This window comes from Notothenia rossii (assembly GCF_949606895.1).
Source record: "Notothenia rossii genome assembly, chromosome: 1".
In the NCBI taxonomy this organism is placed as follows: Eukaryota; Metazoa; Chordata; class Actinopteri; order Perciformes; family Nototheniidae; genus Notothenia; species Notothenia rossii.
Window position 1 is genome coordinate 19723535 of NC_136912.1, and position 16709 is coordinate 19740243.

Sequence of the window (16709 nt, forward strand, 5' to 3'; positions counted from 1 at the left end):
AGAAGCAAAGAAAGTCAAGAGGGTTGGAAGAAAAGTGGGAGAGAAAGTGAAGACACAGGGGGAAATGAGGTGATGGGAAATGTGGTTTGGAGTTCAGATCCCACGACATGGGACGACCTGTGACCCAAACCTGAAAACAAAACTTGTTTGGGGCGGACAGAAACAAGACATTGTTCAAAAATGTGTTATATTTTGTGATGAATTCTTATGTTTTCCACAGTAAACTAATTATTGTCAAGCAAACTCAGGTCAATCTGTCTCTGCTTAAACCAAATGTTCAACGTTTTGATCGTTTTTATTGAAAGGGAATCTCAGCTTTGTGAGATACTGGACAAGATGAAGAGATTAAGAGAAAAACAAAGCAAGAGCGAAGGTAATGGATATGAGAGGCCAGGGCCCCAGGACAGGAGTAGCATTATGTCCTTGTGCTGTTTATCACAAATACAGACTGACCTTATCCGTTTCATACAATGTCATTACTTCAGAGACTTATCCTGCATTGTTTATGGTAATTACAGTGGAACCTAAGCTCAATTCAGCAATGTCACAGAAACACCTAGCATAATTATAGCGTAATAATGTAGTATTATTATAATATATATTCTCGTATAGCACACATTTAGCTTTGTTTATTTACTGTTTAAGACATATTTCTATAATTAAAATGCAAGGAGATTGATATAATAAAATCATTGTAATACTCTTTTGCAGGAGATAAAAAGAGAAGTCAGAGAGAAAAGGCAGCGAATACGGAGAGTGAGGAGTAGAGGAATAAGAGCGATCAGGCAAACCAAAAAGGGAACGAACATCCGAGCTCAGTTTTGTACCTCAGTATTTTATTTTCCAAACAGGTGAAAGTATTCAGCATTTCAAAAGAAAGCCAGAATCAGAAAAGAAAGTAAAATGATCCTGTGACCCCCTCAGACTTATCTTGGAAAGAACAGGGAAAACAAAAGAGAGGGGCTCCATTTCCAGGACGAAATAAATGTCATGTAGACTAAAACAACAATTGTAAAATAACAATATGGAGAGATAATACTGTCAAGAGATATTTACGACCATTCAGGATTAGATATAAACCCTGCCTCTTCTTGATTGTGTCTACGCTATAAAACCAATCAGAAGTGTTATTAATGTGAAATCTTTACTTTGACCATGAATCTTTGCACCTTAACTGTGAATTTTCACACAACTCCCACAACCCTCTTGTGGTATTCAGAAAGCACAGCAACCCAGAAATGTGTGGGACTTGTTCCCTACACCCTCGTCTTTGTTTGTGTATATTATATCGTCTCAGAACCAAACAGCAGCAGTAACACTAATATGGCACATGGCCATGAACACAGCTCGGCTGCTATGGTGTTCAATTATTGACACCTGTAACACCTTTTACAGGCCAAACCTGATGAATAAATGAGTTTGATTAAAACTGACAGGTTTTTTGGTTTTGAAGGAAATTATTTGTTTCCTACACCGGCACTTGCCATTTGAGCAAGCTGTAGGCTGTTTGACCACCATGGTATGATCTCCCACACTTTAAGGGTCTCTCCAAGTCTCTGATGCTCCCTCCCCTTATCCCACTCACACTGAGTCACACAATGGACTGAAGGTGTTTTGGCCAAAGACAAAAAACTGAGAACAGGCATGAGGAATGGTAGTCTATTGGAAACAGAAAAGTACATTGTGTACAGCGCTGCAAATATAAGATAATCTGTCTCACTGTTGACATTTTCTACTCGCCATACTGTAGAAATAGCGTGTTACTAATGACATTAACGAGGTCTCTGTTTTATCCAGAGTCCCAGTAATCATTACAACCAACCCATGAGTATCGTGTGTTTCAATTAAATCCAATCTTCTTGCATGTCAAAAATACGCCACCTACATTACCCACAATGCAAAACTGTCGATAGTGTGCTCAATGATTCGGTTATGTTAGGAGCTAATACTGGCATCGATGCTCTATTCTCGACTAGAGAAGTGGACCGGGTTACAGTCTGCTAAATGTCTGGTATGCTCATTTTATAACTCCACACCCCAAGAATTCTCTTCATTTCCATCCTTTGGGTTTCAACACCAAAGGAAAAGGACTCACTTGAGGAAATGTATCAGATCTTTTGTAAACTTTGATGGATTTTATTGGTGGAGTTTCCCTTTAATTAAGAAGGAAATATTTGACATTTTTGCATTAAAATATGAATATCAATATAAAAGCTGACACTCCACTTTGTTTATCAACCGATAACTGTTAAAGCTCCATTGATTAATAAAGAATGAATGAACTGTAAACAACCAGAGCTGTATCGCAGCCCTATTCTGAATAACGAGAGCTAAGAGTGTGAATGTAGGAAGGTCTAGCTGCCTCTCAGTCATAAAGTCTTCCTGCAAAATATCAGCATGAAACATTCCTCCTGCCCTGCTGCAGAAGAATGTATATTTGCCTTCAGCATATGTGTGCATGTTTATATAACAATGTATATTTTTCTAGCGGGGTGCCATGAAGTCTATATGCCGAGAGCCGGTGTGGTGACATTAGCTATGTGGGAACAGATGGAATAGCAGTGGGGTGTCTGGTATGAAAAACTATTATAATCATTTAGTACCACAGCTCACTGCTCTTGCATTACTCTCATAGGCAGTGCACTAATGGCGCATTTCCACTACATCGCGGAGCGCAGTTTAAGTGTGCCGTGCCCGGCCCGTTTTTGGTTGCGTTTCCACTAGGCGCAGTTCCGGCTAGCGGGTACCTTTTCACAGTTTTTCTGTCTCTCCAAAATCGAGGTTCTTTCCGGGCCAACAACCGTGCTGAGTATGCTAAACTAGTGAGAGAATCGCTGGCAACTACAACCAAATGAACATATTTGACCGTGATTTAATTGTAATACACGTTTCAAAATGATGCCGAAGTAACTACATACTGATACCGGATAGTAAAAACCATGAATTAATGCTTTGACAAGTCTGCAGACAGACGGCAGGCGAAAAACCTTTTAAAATGCTTGTTTTCTGAATGGAGATCGCCTAAGCTAACGCAGTATATTCTCCGACCGTCCACACTCACAACAACGGCCTACAGACATAAATAAACCAGCGACTGTATTCGCCATGACACAGACAGTCTGTGGTTTGTACTTGTTTAACCTTTTATCTAGTTTCTGAACAGATATGAGGAGCTGTGAGCTCTGAGGGCTAACAGCTAACGGCTGATGTTGGTTTTGTGTATCGCATTGAAGATGACGTCACGGCTCCGCCTACACTGCGTTACTATAGTTACTAACCCAGTTCCTAAACTACAAGGGAAGAGGCTGCCGAGTTGTTGTTATTGTTTTCTCAATCAACAAATTAGGAGATATTTTTAGAACTTTCTTTGGTGTTGAAATAAACTCAAATAGTGTGTGTCAAGAAAACTCGTCATCATTTTAGTAACATAACGCTAACGGCCCGTCTACACTACAGGCATGTAAAAATCTTGAAGCTGGGCGTGTCTGAAGCTTGGCGATTTTTTGCAAGCAACCAATCACATGAATCTCCCGCCCCCGACATACAAAGCAATAGCAATGTTAAAACAAAGTAAACTGGATATAAACTCTCCAAACAGGCGAAAAAACTATCAGTTTCACCCACTGTCTCTGCCACCTCCCTCCATGCCTGGTTCCTCCGGTTTGTATCCCGGTAAATAGTTCCGGTCGTAAAGAACCGGGTGATTTGCTACCGTAATATCTCGTTTGGAATATGAGGAAATGAACTGCGGTCTGGCTCTCCCAGCTTGCACGCGGTTTGATTGGCTGCGCTTGCAATGGCGGGATTTGCATAAACGGGATTTGATTGGCTCATGTTTGTTATAGTCCTTGATATTTAGTTTACTATCATTCATGATGCAGGTAATCTCAGGAAGGTATGTAGAAAGCAACAGTCTTCTGAATTGGCTGATTTTGTAAATGATTCCTGAACAGCGTACACCAAGTTGCTTAAATAGCTTCAGGTATATAGGGGGCATGGTGTGGGGGAGTCATTAAAAGGCCACCTAGTGACATTTTGTTTTTGTGTGGTGATGCAATTACGCTACTGTTAGACTGCTGGCCACCCTGCACTTTGAAGTTTCTGCTCCATTTCTTGGAGAGATGATGGGATGGAGGTGGGGGATGATTATAGTGAAGACAGAGAGAGAAAGAGTGGGAGGCAGACGTAGGGTTGGAGTTTTAGTCTGTATGCTCTCAATCACATACAGTGCTGTAAGCGCATTTGAGAACGAACATTAATAGTTTTATTAATTTCTAATACCAGTATTAGTGATGCCACGCTGGATTTACTTTGCTTTGAAGTAAAGTTCATCTGCTCGAAGCTCAATTAGAGCGCTGCTTCTACATGTCATATTATCACGCTGCTTTTCAACATTACCCTCTTTTCAAATATTTGTACTCTCTGGGATTACAAGAGTATAAGATGTAAACTACAGGACTGGAAAGAGCAGGAGCGGACACAATAGTAGCAGAGGAAGTGGCTAAAGGGCAATTTCAGGCCTGTGAGACAGAGACAGACAGAGAGTAATCCAAGGTCACCAAGTTTAAAATATCCTTCCACCCATATTTTTGGTAACAGGAAGAGCACAAACGTCGCTGTCCTCCAGACGATTAGAGCGAACATGCAATCGCAACGACCCTGATCTCTGAACCAGGACATCCTCTCCTGTCGTCACCGGCTATTGCTCAGGAAGAGCCGGCCTTAAACAGACAGCCAACTAACAGTAAAATAAATACCTAGATAGATCTCCAATCAGCGACGGAGAATTCCAAGAGGCAGTAGCTCTCTAGCTTTAGGGGATGGACAGAGAGGATTGTTTTAAAGTGCTTTTTCATCAGATATTGATTTTCAGTTGCTTAACAGACCGCAGCAGAAATTGCATTATTGGAGATGGATGTCCTGCTTATCTAGATAGAAATAAATCTGACAGAGTGGGAAGGTGTGTGTTTGTGAGTGTGTGTGGAGGGAGAATTTGTGAAGCTTGGATGGTGCACACAGCCAAGTTTCTCTGATTGACAGTCCGGGTCGGGGGAATGAAAACACTGCATTCCAGTGCTCTGTGTGTGTGTGTGTGTGTGTGTGTGTGTGTGTGTGTGTGTGTGTGTGTGTGTGTGTGTGTGTGTGTGTGTGTGTGTGTGTGTGTGAGAGAGTGAGAGTGAGAGTGAGAGATGGAAGGTTAATGTGTGATATGTGTGTCATCACATCACATAGCTAACAATGTAGTCGACTGTGAATCGTGTTGGGGGTTATCAAAGTACACAACATACATCACAGATTTACTCCGAGTAATTGATCACAGGCATGACATTTGAACTTCAGTACAGCCTCTGCATTTACACAGAGGTTCAAGTAATGTAAAGTAATAATACACATCATTAACCGAAAATCCCATATTTTTCTGCTTGGTAACTGTGCAGTTTTGTACAATAACCTTGCACAAATGATCACAACGGGACACATGCGCCCGAGAGCATCAAAGGTGTTGCTGCGATGGGAATAGCAAAGGAATTGTTCCAACAGGTCGCAGTGTTCAGTGGTTAGACTGAAGCAAGTTTAGTGCGATGACAATCTGATTAAATCGTGTTGAGAGGAGAGTGATGAAACAATAGCATCTCAAAAGAACAAATTCCTTTGCTCTCCTTTTGTCTCTACAGCCATATAAAGGAATCAAGTGGGATAAGTGGGGATTTGTATGTACACACACACACACACACACACACACACACACACACACACACACACACACACACACACACACACACACACACACACACACACACACACACACACACACACACACACACACACACACACACACACACACACACACACACACACACACACACACACACACACACACACACACACACACACACACACACACACACACACGCTGGGCTAAGCCTAGTCTCCTAGGGCGTTAAAACACCGCTCATATTCACAACACACCCACAGCTCTCAATCTGATCTGTGTTCAGGCTTTTCCAGTTTAACTATCAACGTCTTGGGTTGCTTTCAAACTTGCACATTAGTATTATTTTTTCCTTATAGTTTTGGTCAATGTTGTGCTTATATTGATTAACTATAATGCAAACCAGGAGGTGTACATTTTAAGGATTCAGAAATGTAATTGCAGTGACAGTTTTCAGGTTTTACTTTAGAAGGTGTGATTGAGTGAAACAGCTCTGCATGAAAAATGATTGTCGCTCCAGGTACCAGTGAGACATGAATTATGGAATATAAAGCCCGGTTTTGGTTAGAGGTTATAACATTTAAAAGCACTGCCCATTAATTGATTGTTAGCTTGCTGAAAAGACAAAAAACCCAACATAAAACTGGAAAATGCACCAGAGCTTGTTTGAACTGAATTAAACAGGTTAGGTTTGAAAAGACAAAGACTATCATTAGCCACTAGGTTTTCTTAGTGTTTGCCACTGACATATTCTATGGTGTCAGCCATGTTCCTATAAGCCAAAACATGCAGATGGTTGACGTTAGCTCAATATTCCTTATGGATGAATATTGCCCTCTGTGTGGTTCACAATATGGGAACACTTCTGATCACTAACCATGTTAAAATCACCATCTGCAGCACACATTTAAAATATTAAGTGTGGAAGGATTTTGGTGAGAAAATCAGTTCCACTGCCATTAAGCAGATCAAAAGTGACAGCATGGCGAACCATTTGTAGAAAACTTTGTCATCAACACATCGAATCAGCAGAGGGGATACAGAGATTAACATGGTCATCCGGAACATACATTGGACGGTGAAGCAGAAGCAGAAATGAGTCATTTTGGCTCACCGGGTATTATTAACATGCAGGATTAGCTTTTTAATAAAACTGTGAAGAAGCCACATTGTGCATTGGTCGAAGTGTAACCAATGCATTTCCCAGAAGGGCTCTGTCTCAAAAAATTACTATTATTTAAATTGCAACATATCCCTGAACTTGCTCAACTTATGTATGGACGCTCGTATGTACTCATATTTTAAAAGTAAAGCTGAAAAGTGATTATAAGACTGAAATTGCATAGCTAAGATTGTGCTTATGATTTGTTTAAACATGTTGAGTTAAAACAAAGAAACAGTAAATCTATATAAAGTTGATTTCCTCAGAATATCAAGCATTAGGACTTCCTTGTGCATATAAAGAGAATTCAAAACAATATTAAAATGTTCTAATAATTCAGGCTGCAGGATGCACATCCTATATTGAAAGGGTAATTGTATCAACTATTTGGTTTTCACCAAGAACGTGCTTGGTTGAAAAAAAAAAAATCGTTTTAACAACATATGCCAAATAAAATCCATGTGATTATGAGTTCAGGTCAAAAACATAAAATATAATGTGGAGTTACGCTTTTTTGCATTTGGGTTTGACTTTGTCTTATGCTTATAAGCAAGTGTGTTGTATACATATCCAAATTAAGAGCCTAATGAGAGGGTAATATATATGTTGTACAGATTTTAAAGACATATATTAGAAAAGATTACAGTCTAGCTCAGGCTTCACTGGAAACATAGACAGAGTGGCTGAGGGCAAAGTTCGGAGCCGCTCAGGGCTAACTGAAGTCATAATAGCCTTTTAACCATATATTTGAGTTTGGTAAACAGTGCCATGGTCATGCATCACTGCTGTATATATATATAATGTTTCAAGTGGCTTACATGTACCTGTAATTTAAGGGAAACACAGACAGTTTAAGATAAGTTAAGTCTCGGCGTGAAGGTGTCAAATGAAATAAAAAAAAAACACGTCAACACCTCATATTTCATAAACTCTCAGTTCAAACAAAACTAAGAGCAAGATCCTGGACTGACACAAGATGAGTCCCCATGACCTGCTTCACATGCCTCTCAGCTGACAAGCCATGAAGAGCAGCGAGAAAATGTAAGAGAATGAAAGTGAAGGATAAGAAACAGAGACATGACATCATACAAATGGAAAATCCAAAAGAGAACCGAATGAGAGCATAAACAAGAGAAGGCAGTGTGAGAGGGGGATCAGAGATTTGTCACACCTGCTCTGACAAGTCCTGACAAGACACTCGAGGCTGTGACACAACATGAGCATTCATCCAGCACCCACCGAAACCCAGCTCCAAGAAACACATCAAGACGCTGCTTTCAATATATGCCAGTTTGCATTTTGACAGTTTCTCACATGCAGACACTTGCACAGAGGTTTCAGAAGACTTGTGGTGTGACAGTAAGCTCGTCAGTGCCATTACTGCAAAAATAACTGGATGTCTTTAAGATTTGGACCGTTGTCTTCAAACAACATAAATATGTCACCATGCATGGGCACTGAGAACATTTGATTTCTCCCTACTGTCTTAGATTGTATTACTTTATTAATGTATCAATTTGACTTAAAAATAATACACAAATGAAAAGAAAGTGAAAGCAACTGCTATCACCGAATGTATTCCACAACATTTGACAGAGATGAAAACAAAAATTGAATTGAAAGTTCAAATGTGCTTCAAATGTCACTGAAATAAAAAGGCAAAGCAACTTTTTAAACCCAAACGTGCTTTTGCCTCCTCTGCTCGGTGAAGCACTCAGTACGAGTCTTCATTGAAATTGCTGGCTGCAGGTTATTCATTCGTGCTGCTCTGAGATTTAATCACTCACCACGCTGTTAGGTTCATCTACTAATGGGAAGCAGGTTTAAATGGGTGGTGTTCCCACAGTGCCATGGAATACAATAAACCAAAGGGCGTGAATTGGATCCGACTTGAAGTCCAGCCAATAAAAAAAATGAATTGTTGGACGAACAATGCCCATTGGCTCAGGAGGTTTGTTAGTTAGCACACAACAGAGCTGTAGCAGCACATAAACCAAAGGGTAACTCCCCATTGTGGCCGTTTTTGATTGAATTACTTTAGGTTTTTCCTATGATCACACATAGGTAATATGTTTCTTTGCACTTTCAGAGTGTGTGTGTAAAACATGTATTGGCTTGCTTCAGGGATTTGCCTGTGTTTGCAGGATTAGTGTAGCTGTGTGTGTGTGTGTGTGTGTGTGTGTGTGTGTGTGTGTGTGTGTGTGTGTGTGTGTGTGTGTGTGTGTGTGTGTGTGTGTGTGTGTGTCCATGCACGTGTGTGTGTGCTTTTGTGTGCTTTTGTGTGCTTTTGTGCATGTGTGTGAAACAGGTTTGGAGAGGAATGCAGGACCGGTGTAATCCAGTCTCGGTTCATTTTGGCTTTTGTCATCGAGTCAAAAGCCTGAAGGCCTGTGTGCCTCGGGGGCCTCGTAGCTCTGTCACAATTACACACATATTATCTCTCAAATAAAGTGCAGCAGACACAATCAGAATGAAACCACATCAGAGTACAACATTATAAATGAATCAGTAGGCCACTCACTACCAGCTGATAACACTTGCTATCTCTAAACATACAGTTTGTGTCAATCTCCAATGCAAGGGTGCCCGGTCACCTTGTAAATGTTTAGTCGGGCAACGTAATGTTTAACTTTCCTTCTACCTCCTCATCACTGTGGGCAAACAAACTGGATTCCAGCCTAACATTAACAAAATGATAGGAACAAAACACATATCTTTCAACCCCCATGAAGGATGCATTTTCATGAAAATTGTGTTGCATAAATGTAGGACATGTTTATTTTAGCTCAGATTGAAGAGCATTGATTTCAGAGGCATGATCAAAATCTCATTCAAAGGAGCATAGTGTAAACAGGACCTTACTTAATCTCAGGTGGGCATCGATTTGGCTTCAACCTCTCCGATTAGCTCAATGTCAGATATCTCTTCCCTTGGTAGCAAACCCAGACCTTTGTTTATAGATAAATATGAATGCTAAACCTCTTGGTTTTTTTTTTTTTCATCAATCAAACAAAGTTTCTTCTCAACTTTGCTCTAAGATTTAATTGAAAAGCTCATGAGTGATTTCCTCTCCGTTTAATATTTTTCTGAAACTCCGCTAACTGGTATCTCTGTAGCATTTAGAGTTATAATCCATTTCAACAGACCTGAGGAATTTTCATTAAGGATTAACAATGTAGCTCATTATTCTTCCTCTGCTCTTGGCCATCTTTCATTTCTCTCTTGCTTACATCTACCCTCATCCAGATCTTGGTCTCCTAGTTTCTCTTGAATTTAATTTCTTAAAGCTTGTGTCTTTGTTGTTTTGTCACAGATCTGTCTGTAACTTTGAGACTTCCTGTTGATTTAAACCTTAATGGGATGACTTTTTCAATCTGACATTAACAAACAGCACTTGCCACATTAAGAAACGTTTTTAAAGACAGTGTTCAAATAATGCCAGCCATTCAGAAAGGATGTACAAAGTACACAGCAAAGCCTGTCTTTTTGTAATGGGTGAAAAGAACAGCTTGCACACTCAAATAAAAATTAACAAAAATGTCTGTCTGTCAGCATTAATATCTGATCTTCCCTGAGGTATGTTAATATTAACCTCCGCTAACAGCTGACAATCTTTAACTAACATTAATTTTCCACCCATGTCTGGTCCCAAACACAGATTTGTAGCAGTGTTAAGTTCTTGACTATTTCCCAGGACCCAACTCTGTCAACAGCTCTTCTCACCATCACCATGGCTGAACCAGGGTCAACATACTTGGACAGAAGAATGCCTTCTCTTTTACATATTGTGTTCCTCAGGGCATAAACACAAGGACACTTAAGATACTTGCTTGACCTGGGCAGGCAAATAATGTGAGTTGTCAACCAAGGACAGATGGCAATTTGGTGATCACCGATATAGAATGAACTGACTGCATGGCTAATATTCTTATATATGGATGGCTAAAAGTCTCCATCAAATGCTGCATGCATGGTTTACAGCTACAAAATGAACATTGGATTTGGTGCGTAACTCCACTTGATGAAATTCAAACCAAGGAAGATTGATAGACCTTTTTTTAAACACCATACAAAAATAAATCTATATGTCAAGGAGTCGGACTCCCTTATGCTCAGAAAAATGGGTTATATCAGCTCTCATGCTGTCCTTTAACTATTGCATGATGGTGATCCAAAACAGTCTGACACGGCCACATCTTAATATGGATCTCTGTTCCTCCCAGACTATTGCCTTTAATGTTTGATGTTTTTATTCAGTATTTAGAGTAAATCTTGAGGTAATTGACACTATGCAGCATTAAGCAGTGAACTAAGAGTCAGAATATTTTATTCATCCCAACATCTGACAAACAACATGTCTGTAAGCACGAAAGGAGATAAATACATTCAAAGACCTCTCTGATGATGAAAAAGCATGTTCTGTTTATGGAGCATGCAATTCAACCAAGGCTCAAACCAAAATCAAACAAATCAAATCAGCTTGGCAAATCAGTTCACTTCAGTGTGGGATGTGGATCCGTCACTGGCATTTTGAGCTACCAGACAGGGGAGCTTCTTGCCTTTTAATTGTGAGTTGGAAATGATGACACTTTTACAATTGAATGACCTGACAACAACGACAACACACAATAGCTGCAGATTTGGAAGGCAGTATAACATTAGACAGCTTTCTGGGATCGCTTATTTGCATCGACACTTCCGTCTAGTACTTTCTCTCACTAAAGAAATAAACACACATTGATAATAAAAATGTGGTCCTACTGCTATCCATTCATTTGATGTGTTTTATCAATATGGTGCATAAGCTAATGCATAATACCATATCTAAATTTGCTCTCATGCTTTGCCAGCATTTAAAATATATACCCACATTTCAGTAAACAAGCATCATTCAGGTAAGTGTTGACTGAATTGGCTAACCAGAAAATGTAACCTAGTAACCACAGCTGTGTGTATTTGTTACTGGCGTCTTGAGGTAGCATTTCTACCCCTGTTATATTTTTGGTTTGGTTTGCTTGTTTGTTTGAAACATAAGGGGGGTTTAGCATGGGCCGATACGCTCATTCTTTTTCACGGAAACATCCTTGGCAGAGGTCTGCGCCCTGTTGTTAGTTGTTCATGTGAACATATAGAAAAACTAATAAGGTCTAATAAAAACTATCCTGCAATAAACCATAGAGGTTGTAATGTTCATTTTTGTTGACAATGTTTTAACCTCTGATATAGAGTGTTGATTTAACTGGATGATCATTTTGGAGGCTTGGTGCTTTAGAATTGTATTGCTTTTTACTGACCTGTATTTCTATTTGAATACGTTTTAAACAACCTACAGTACTAACAAAAACTGAGAATTATATCCGCAACTAAGGTAAGATTCCATGAAAAAAAGTGAAAATGTGGAAAGCAAAGAGGCTTAAATGTCCTGTTGGACAATGCCCGGGCTTTTCTCGAAACTATCTCTCCAGATCAGTTTCAAACATAACATATTAACTAACTGTCTAACCCTTGTTTGCTTGCTTACATTGATGCCAGTTCAAAAAAAGGGCATGTGTACCACAGACAGAGTAAACCAAAGATTAGTAAATGTTTTCTGTCGTCCCCCTTCCCTCACTGTCCGCCAGCATGTCTGAGGCTTAGAGTCAACACATTATTGCAAATGAAAGGAATCCCACACACAAACACACAAGCAGAATGATTTAAAGAGCGCCATTTAAAAAAAAACTGCCTCCTGAGCCTAAACAAGACACAAAAACACAAAAGAAAGAAGACTGACAAAAGGACGACTATAGTTCACACTTTAATGTGAGGGCGTGGCTGGTATTTCTGGTATGTTAGCACTGACACTGTTGGTCAGATGAGCTCACTGGAGAGACATTTAGCGTATGTCTCAATTGAAATATTTCTAAATACTGTAATAAAAAAATAACAACATTTTTTAACCAACTTTCACCAAATGTGCCCATGAATATCAGTTCACAAATCATTCTGAGTATGCATCAGATAAATAAGCTGTCTAAAGTCTGTTAAAATAACACTGGTGATATCTTAGTGATCAAAAATATATCTGCAAAGATATCCTAACCTCTGGCACATTTGAAACACTAAATTGATGGAGTAGTCCTTTAAAATGTAACTTGGTAACATAAACCAGAGCAAAGTCATAGTTGAATTAAGCAAAACAGATGACTCCACATTTAGCTGCTTTCACAAAAGGAATACTACATAATGTACGTTTAACCATCAACCATCAACATTGGGGTTTTCTCAGCATTATGTGCCAAAGTAGCTCCCCTGAGAACTAACAATTATTTATCACTTCCATTGTTCCATTGCTCAACCAGCAGAAGAAAATTGCATACTGTTGGGCTATCTTGTTTCCAGGTGAACCATCTCTGCTTCACCTGTCTAAGTCTAATCCTCTGTAAAGCCATAATAATAACAGCCTAAAGCACAGTCACAGACATTAAGAGCAGTGGCAACAAGGTCTGTGATCTCTCTGTAGTTCATGGGGCGACATTAATCAGGCTAGGGTTCTCTACACGTGCAAATAGCCTATTTGGAACATGGATATTTAGCAACAGTCACAGTGAAGTTTGTTTCATATACCAATGCTACACTAAGAGGGAACGAGATGTGAAGATCTGATATGACTTCAGCAGAGGACGAACAGACAGACAGAGAGATACATGCTGGAGGCAATGTTGCAGTGAGGAATTTCCCTCCTCCTGAAAATCCATCTATCACCCAGTTTTCCAAGCAAAGAAGTGGTGGATTTAATCTCTCCCGGCTACTCCTTTGTCTCCCCTCTCCTTTATCTTGCCGATTTTTAATCTCCCTCCCTCTCTTCAACACGATTTGAAAAGATAAAACTCTGTTGATTGGTGATGCTTACGACCACAGTTTATGTTGCCCCTTTATCTGTCTTTAACAGCGATCTCGCCCACTCAAGCCGTCTCACTTCCACTTTGTACATTTGAGAAGATTTCTGCAGATTCAAAACAAAAATGCTTCACAAGTAAATGGCTTATCGACCCTGGTTCTATTCCGTTTATTGCATGCATCAGAGAAGAAAACATGTCAGCTGCAGAGCAACAAACAGAGCAGCAGATTAGAAGGAGATAAAGTGAGGGTGTTAGTTACACATGGAAAATCTCATTTGATTTTTTGCGCAAGAGAGGTATGACCGAAACAAGACCTGGGTCACACTGCATTCATGACAGCATATTGATTATAACCCTACCAATATTTGATGATTTTGGATGATAATGATTAAAAACTATTTGATGACACTACCGATATTTGAGAATTTCCAAAAAATCGTATAATAACATATCCGGAGATTAGAGTTTTGCTTACACAAACCCTAACATAAACAAACAACAATAACAAAATTCCCTCAAAAAAAAGTGTTTACAGTTTCCAAACAAGATATTTACTGTTGTGTGATGTCAAATGTTATTTACCAATAACCATAAATGCTATTAATCCTTGTTGTACAAAACATATCTCTGCCAATTCCTTATTTACATTTATTGTCATCTATATGCTGGAATAAAAATGTAAGCTGATGCAATATACATGCAATAAGCTAATATTGCTTGTGCTCTAAAGGCTATAGTAGCCCAAATGTCACAAATACTTCAATAGCACATCCAAAAACTAAATTAAAAAAATGTAATACATGTTACAAATAATGTTGAAAACATCAACGTTGAAAGACTGTAGTAGAACGATCTGTTTGACCGATCACAAAAGACAGCAGTGAGCTTTATGAGTCAGACTAAAAACTGTCAGCGTAAATGCCAGACATGAACAGTCAGCACAACCCTCAATAGAGTCAAACAGCTGAAAATGTGACAGCAGCATGACAGAGTTAAATATCATGCCACTACAACAGAATGACAAAACCAGCAACATGTGGACGTCAAGCTGAGTGCAAAGTCACTACAAAACTGACCAGACCACTTATCATTTACAGCAACTACACAGAATGGCTTTTAATAAATGTTATACACAAAGCTAAAGATCAGGAGGCTGTGTCTGAGGTGGACGCCAGCTGAAGTTTATTTCAAAAGTGATTTACCTATTAACTGCCTCATAAAACAGCATTGCTGATCTGTTATTTGCTTGCTTCTCTTACTTCTGTGACATTTATATCCTCATGCATCCTGTGCAGGGATCCTTTATGTGCGACTTCTCTTTGAAACCTCAGACATGTGTAGCCTATGCTTGTTAACAAACCCTGGAGAAAGTAACTGTTTCCTGAGAGTCAAATTAAGCCAGAGGTGAGCAACACCCCCCGGATATGGCCTCAAGTCCCTCAGTTCTCCAGCCTGACAGAAGGAAGGCAGTGTCAGGAGCTCCTGCTGGGATCTCTGCTTGTTAATTGTGTATGCTAAGCAGGGTTTGTTTGATGGCTTATGAGGCAGAAATAAAGCTAGAGTTTAGCAAAGATCAAGGATATCTGTGGTTAAAAGTGATGAAACAGCAGAGTCAGTCAAACATATAAAGTCATAACAGAATTGTGTGGTTTATCTGATATACACCAATTGTTAACTGTCGTGTGCTTATTGTTCATGTGTGTTTGCAACAGCAGCTAAGAAAGTGTCAAAAGATAACACCACTATCTCAACAACTGCATCATAAAACTGTTGTAAATGCCTTGCACACGTGAAGCTTTTGTACTTAATTACTCATAAAACTGACAAATAAAGTGCAGTAAAGAGATACAGCTATCCTTCAACACTGAAAGAAAACAAGATACACATGATACTGCACACACGCCATAGTAGGCTATACTTTTTTAGATGAAAGCTCCATTTACTAAGACTTTCACTGTAAAGTCACAACTGTGCAAAATGAAAGTCTTATCTGTTTACAAGTGCTTTTTAAAAGGTTGGATCAGGATTAAAGAAGCCAAAGAGGGACAGAAAACATCACGTTTGACTTTTGAAAAGCTACATTATATTTCAAAGGTTTTTAATCATAGTAGGCTATGACTCTTTGGTTTGAAATGTTTTGTTCAGACATGTCAACAGCTGCCTTGTCTGTCCACTGTAGCTGGACTCACTTACACCTCTTGGCCCAGTTTCAAAAAGTGTCAACCCCGACCAACCACGTACACTAAACGTGTTAAAATTCATGCGGGAAAATGTTGGCCAAAAATAAACTTACCTGTTCAAACTTGGCCACTTGCTTTATAGGTCCAATCGACTGAAAGAGGAACACGAGAGAAGTGGACACAGGACCAAAAGCGAAAACGGGATAGAGAGTAGTCTTTCTTCCAGCGTAATTCGTTTTTAGTTAGCCCCAAAGCTAAAATACGACACAAACTCTCCGGAACAGTTGAACACCTGAGTAGCCGCCGCACAGCGCTGCCTCCCTATGCTTCGCTCGTCAACATGAACATCGGACGACGCGTGGTTACGTTTGTCAAACTTTAACAGGTCTAAAAAAGTTTGTTTTAGGGAGTAGGTCCAGGCATTGATACACCACGAACTGAAACAGTGTCGTGAAGCTGCTCTCACACCGCCTCTCTTCGTGTCTGAACCCGTCTGTGAGGAGGGATAGAGTCGGTCTGTCCGGGGGTTACCTGACTCCAGTCATTACCGAGAGGCCAGCCCTCAACACAGCAGCAGCAGCAGCAGCAGCAGCCTCATGTTTCCTGTTGTTCTGAATAACTGCAAAGCAGATACACAGCTTTCACAGCTTCGAAAGTAACAGGTTAAGATGCTTATTTAACGACCAATATAACACGCCATGTGGTGTTTGAACAAATGGTCTTGGGAGAAAGTTAAAAGTCAATGCGATGTTTACTCAAAACAAATATCAAAC

The 16709-nt window shown here is 39.7% G+C and overlaps 2 protein-coding genes across 6 annotated transcripts in view; one reads left to right on the forward strand and one right to left on the reverse strand.

Moving 5' to 3' along the window:
* palm3 (paralemmin 3) overlaps window positions 1–16709 on the reverse strand; it is a 31167-nt gene that overhangs the window by 14193 nt on the left and 265 nt on the right. Inside the window, exon 1 of one of the 3 annotated variants that reach the window (XM_079666073.1) lies at window positions 16050–16510. The exons of the other annotated variants lie outside the window; for them this stretch is intronic. The gene's annotated coding sequence lies outside the window, so the exon portion shown is untranslated. Of the gene's footprint in view, window positions 1–16049; window positions 16511–16709 lie in introns of those variants that run through there. 3 annotated transcript variants of the gene reach the window in all.
* The window catches only part of plppr2b (phospholipid phosphatase related 2b), a 61855-nt gene continuing 61601 nt past the window's right edge, over window positions 16456–16709 (forward strand). For all 3 annotated transcript variants that reach the window (XM_079666102.1, XM_079666105.1, XM_079666101.1), the window contains exon 1: window positions 16456–16598. The gene's annotated coding sequence lies outside the window, so the exon portion shown is untranslated. The remainder of the gene's footprint in view (window positions 16599–16709) is intronic.